This window comes from Oncorhynchus clarkii, chromosome 6, assembly GCF_045791955.1.
Source record: "Oncorhynchus clarkii lewisi isolate Uvic-CL-2024 chromosome 6, UVic_Ocla_1.0, whole genome shotgun sequence".
NCBI lineage: Eukaryota > Metazoa > Chordata > Actinopteri > Salmoniformes > Salmonidae > Oncorhynchus > Oncorhynchus clarkii.
The window spans coordinates 61,459,413-61,465,412 of NC_092152.1; the positions used below are offsets into that span (position 1 = coordinate 61,459,413).

Below are 6,000 nucleotides of genomic sequence, written 5' to 3' on the forward strand. Positions count from 1 at the left end.
GCCACTGTTTTTAATTTCTTCCGTTCCATCCATCGCTTTTTTTCCCCCATGCCTGCGAAGGAGATGAAAGCCCAGCGCAATTAGGCTTCTTATCGTTTTAATTAAGAAAGCCACTCGTCCATATCTCCCTCCTCCTCCGCTTGTCCTCCACAACAGTACTGAGACTGGGATGCCAAATCACAAGTATTCTTCAGTGTGTCCTGGTAACACACTTCCAAAAGCCATTTTTATCGGTTTCTTCTCCAATCACTATTCCCAGTGGTCCCTCATTCCAAACAGGCGCTGTTTCTCTCTCCTTATTTTCCCCTTCCTCAAAGACAGAAGGTCACAACAGCCATTGTCAAGTGAACACCAAGTGTCTCAAAGTCAGCTGAAGTGTGTTTGACTGTACTGTATGTTAGTAATATGTCTGTCTGCTGTGAGCGTAGACCCCTTTCCCCTCAGACATCATTGAGCAGTAAAGAGGGGTGAAGTGAAAAGCTATGCATATATTCCCCTCCAACCCCATGGCATTCCAGGCATCTGTAGTCATGTAAAACATGTTCTCATTCTACTTTCTATTTACATGAGAACGGGGCTACACGCCTGTGACTAAATTATTCCTGGCTTTTGGGGTTTTCTTCCTTAAAACCGAAGGGAAGGAAGGGGAAACTGTAAATACACTATTACTGATGTTAACACCCATCCAGTTCCTCTCCTCCCCTCACCCTCCCCTCCTCCCCCGTTGCCCCGGCCTATCAGTGCAGAGCAGTGGTCTGTGAAGAAATTCCCAATATCTAAATTTACACACTGTATCAATCTTGTTTAATAGACTGGAAAGCTTATTGCTCCGGCGCGGAGCCGGGAGAGAGGGCAGCGGTGATAAATTGCGGCGTCCCTGCGACAGCCGCCCGTGATGTATAATGAAATATTTATGATTTATCCCGGCTAATAAACTGAAATGAAGTGCGTGATGTATGGGAACAGATGGGCCCTCTATTGATGCTGTGCTCGGTGGAGGCAGGGAGGAGAGAGAGAGAGAGAGAGGAGGGGAGAGAGAGGGAGGGAGGCAATGGGAGAGGAAGAGACACTGTAGAAAGGAGGGTGGAGGGGAGAGAGAGAGAGTGAGAAAGGGGAGATGGAGGGGATGGAGGAGTCGCAGTACTGAAAGAGGAGCGTGCTGAAAGAGGCAGGATGGATAGAGAGATGGAAAGATGAATGTATTTTGGGAGGTTGAGATGATTAAGTGCGCGAGTGATAGAGAGGAGATGAGAGACTGTAACTAAACTGGTTTTGATTTATGCTCAAGTCTTTATCTAGTATTTCCTTACCTTGATACCATATACGATGGCAAGTGTGTACTATGCATATGATAATGTACACTGATATGATCTGAGTCATAGAAGGTAGAGGTGACTATATCGTCTGGTAAAAGTGAGACTGAATAGAAGGTCATGTCGTAGTTCTCTTCTCCTGATGCTGTATCTCCAATGAAGGCAGTCAGAGAGAGAGACAGAGAGAGAGAGAGGCTGAGTGACCTTGTGGATGTGTCACCTGCTGCACCTTCCACTTGTCCTCCATCAGTCACCACCCACCAGCCTTGGGCCAGGCCCCGTTCTCAAGCACCTGCTTAACCCCCTCACAAATCCTAATACATCCCCACCACTCTCACACAGCCCAACACATCCCCACACCTCTCACTCTGCCCAACACATCCCCACACCTCTCACTCTGCCCAACACATCCCCACACCTCTCACTCTGCCCAATACATCCCCACACCTCTCACGCTGCCCAATACATCCCCACACCTCTCACGCTGCCCAATACATCCCCACACCTCTCACGCTGCCCAACACATCCCCACACCTCTCACTCTGCCCAATACATCCCCACACCTCTCACGCTGCCCAATACATCCCCACACCTCTCACGCTGCCCAACACATCCCCACACCTCTCACGCTGCCCAATACATCCCCACACCTCTCACGCTGCCCAACACATCCCCACACCTCTCACGCTGCCCAACACATCCCCACACCTCTCACTCTGCCCAATACATCCCCACACCTCTCACGCTGCCCAATACATCCCCACACCTCTCACGCTGCCCAACACATCCCCACACCTCTCACGCTGCCCAATACATCCCCACACCTCTCACGCTGCCCAACACATCCCCACACCTCTCACGCTGCCCAACACATCCCCACACCTCTCACTCTGCCCAATACATCCCCACACCTCTCACGCTGCCCAATACATCCCCACACCTCTCACGCTGCCCAACACATCCCCACACCTCTCACTCTGCCCAATACATCCCCACACCTCTCACGCTGCCCAATACATCCCCACACCTCTCACTCTGCCCAACACATCCCCACACCTCTCACTCTGCCCAATACATCCCCACACCTCTCACTCTGCCCAACACATCCCCACACCTCTCACTCTGCCCAACACATCCCCACACCTCTCACTCTGCCCAATACATCCCCACACCTCTCACTCTGCCCAATACATCCCCACACCTCTCACGCTGCCCAATACATCCCCACACCTCTCACGCTGCCCAATACATCCCCACACCTCTCACGCTGCCCAATACATCCCCACACCTCTCACTCTGCCCAATACATCCCCACACCTCTCACTCTGCCCAACACATCCCCACACCTCTCACTCTGCCCAACACATCCCCACACCTCTCACGCTGCCCAATACATCCCCACACCTCTCACTCTGTCCAACACATCCCCACACCTCTCACTCTGCCCAACACATCCCCACACCTCTCACGCTGCCCAACACATCCCCACCTCTCACACAGCCTTCATTTCCCTCTCCCTGCCTCAGCTGGGGACTCTGTAATGGTCCACCAGGACTCTCGCCTTCTTCACACCTCCCCCTCACCCTCTCTACCTCTCTCAGTCCCACACTCATCCACCACAATGACCCACTTCCCCCAGCCCCAGCTGAGCCCTCACACTCAATAACCAGCCCCCACCCACCCAACACACACACACACACATAAACTCTCCCTTCCACACACCACTCCCAAACACACACACACCCATCCAGTACTCCCCCGGGGTAACACCAGTAGGTGTCTAGCATGGCTCTTCTGTCTGAGGTCACAGTATGACAGACAGTCAGTGTTCCTCTCCTCAGCCTCTCTCTGAGCCCTGGCTGGTAGGTGTGGCGTTTCCACTAAGAGAAAGTGTTACCTAGTGATGAGGTGTCAGGTGGCCTGGATGTCAGCCAGCTCCCAGATATAGTCCACGGTTGTTTGTGTTTTTATATATTATATAGGCTGTTGTTCTTACAGTGCCACTGAGACAGCCCAGCGCAGTCTTGGCGTTGTGCTGCTAATCAGTGGTGGGCATGGGGGAGGTAATTAAGGGGAACTCCAGCTGAGCTGCTCTCTCTCTCTCTCTCCCTCTCTCTTCCCTCTCAGCTATTTGCCCAAGAGATAGAGGCAAAGCAGGTTGAATGCATCAGCAGCCTGGGTGTGTGTGTGTTTTCATGCCTGTGTGTAGTGTCCAGGATATTGCCATTCACCTGCTGATTGATAGAGCTCTCAGTCTCAGCTGTTCTGCTGTGGTCTGTGGACTGTGCTGGCCATGTTTACTGGGGTTCCTCTGAGTCTCTGACGCACTAATCAAGCAGGCCTGCGTTGTGGTACTGTGAGTCTCAGACACACTGAGCAGGCCTGCGTTGTGGTACTGTGAGTCTCAGACACACTGAGCAGGCCTGCGTTGTGGTACTGTGAGTCTCAGACACACTGAGCAGGCCTGCGTTGTGGTACTGTGAGTCTCAGACACACTGAGCAGGCCTGCGTTGTGGTACTGTGAGTCTCAGACACACTGAGCAGGCCTGCGTGGTTATGCCACCCACCCTCTCTCCCTCCTCCACACACAAGCCTATATTACACCCAATATGCCAAGTCATATGACAACCCGGTGGGAGTAGGGGTTGAATGATGGAGTGTGTGCTTTTTTTCAGTACATGGTAGATGTGCATGCCTTTGATAAATGAGGACTGTTAAGCAGTTTTTGTTTAGCGTGGGCTTGTTTTTCTGTGTTTCTACTATCTATCCCTTGTTTGTATGGTGTCCTGCAGGGGACACAGTGGTCTATACGGATGGAGTGTACTGGATCATGGGCCGCACCTCTGTGGACATCATTAAGAGTGGAGGCTATAGGATCAGTGCTCTGGAGGTGCAGCGACCCCTGCTAGCCCACCCTGATACCACAGGTAAACACCCCCTCCATTGGCTCCTTCATGGTGCTTTTCCACTGCAGGGACTTACACTGGCGCTTGGCCTAAAGACTCAGACATTTGTGTTTCCATGGCTGGCACCATTAAGATTAGCACCATTTTTTAGATTGGTTGGATTTAAACAACATTAATCATTTGACTCGTTGACATATTACAGTAGCTTTCAGAGTGTTGTCCATGTGTGGTGACCCCTGACCTCTCAGATGTGGCTGTGATTGGTGCTCGGGACGCCACCTGGGGACAGAAGGTGACATCGGTGGTGCAGCTGAAGAGGGGGCGGAGCATGACCCTGTCAGAGCTGAAGACCTGGGGCAGGTTACAGGCAAAACAAAGGACATTATTGTCACACTAGTTTTATAGCGCCATGAAGCAGCATTAGTAAAAATATAAATATATATATTAAAACTCCCAATAAATGTAGAGGTATTTATTTGCTTATAAATCGTAGATCTACTGTATATTAGATTTGTTGGTATGTCTGCTAGCTAGCTGTGCTTTGTCATGCTGCTCCATTCCATCAACCATTTGGTGTTCATGGTTCTGTGGTTTTACTATTTGGGAACATGCGAAAACCTTAAATTGTGTGTTTTTGAAAATAGAATTTTGTCCACTGCATTTATTGAATTAGAGGAAGACTTCACTGCTCAGTCCCCCGGGGAGTCATCCAGACTTGTTTATAGTAACTGCTGCTGAAGCCTCAAAATCAATAGCAACCTAACTACTGGAGAGAGAGAGAGAGAGAGGCCACTCTCATTTAACTGAAGGGGCCAAGGGCAGATGTGGACTGATGAAAGGAGCAGAGGAGAGAATAGAGAGAGAGGGAGGATGAAGAAAGGAGGGATGATGATGGAGGTCTGTCAGGCAGGCAAGCCGTTGCTGTTTCGGTCTTGGCTTCTTTTTTGCTCTAAATGTCACTGTGGTTTTATTTTGCCCCCCAACACTGGCAGAAGACACATGTCCCTTTCTGTGGAATGGCTCAGGCCATCTCTCTCCCTCCTTGTGCCCCCCCCCCCCCTCTCTTACTCGCTGTCTGTATTCTTTCTTTCTGTCTCCCTCTGTCTATCTCCCTCCATCTGTCTTTGTCTTTCTATCTATCACTCTCTGCCCACCCTGTGTGTGTGTGTGTGTGTGTGTGTGTGTGTGCGTGTGTCTGTTTGTGCTGCGGGCTCCATATGGTGTGGGGGTGTGCCGGCCCTACTGCTGTGCCCTGCTGGTCCTGCATGGTGGATTAGCAGCGCTGCCTGTCTGCCAATGACCCTGTCACCCCCCACCCACAGGTGCTGCCTGCGGACGGGCAAGCACAGGGCCAAGGCAGGGCCAGCCAGGGTGAAGGAGATGGAGAGGATGAACAGAAAGGGTGGTGGAGAGGGGGGGGGGGGCAAACAAGTGCATGGATGCTCACTCCTCAGTGCCCCGGCTTCAGCTGTCACCCTGTATCTGTGTCAAGCGCTGTGTTCCTCACTAGCTAGTGCAGACACACACAAACACTAACATACACACACATACATACATACATACATACATACACACACACACACACAGGCAGAGCCTCTGAGAGATGGGTGTGTGAACAAGCCCCATTAGAGAGAGAGAGACACACACACACACACACAGTTGTCTGACACAGCCATGCAGCCACATGTATAGAGAGAAATGCAGAGAGAGAGAGACAGACCCATCTGCTGCGAGGGACAGAAGTACGCTATGCTACAATATGATTTGTTGATTTACTATTC

At 51.1% G+C, this 6,000-nt stretch overlaps 1 pseudogene; it reads left to right on the plus strand.

Moving 5' to 3' along the window:
* Window positions 1–4,708, plus strand: part of LOC139411394 (malonate--CoA ligase ACSF3, mitochondrial-like) — a 42,311-nt pseudogene extending 37,603 nt beyond the window's left edge.
* The last annotated feature ends 1,292 nt before the right edge of the window (window positions 4,709–6,000 follow it).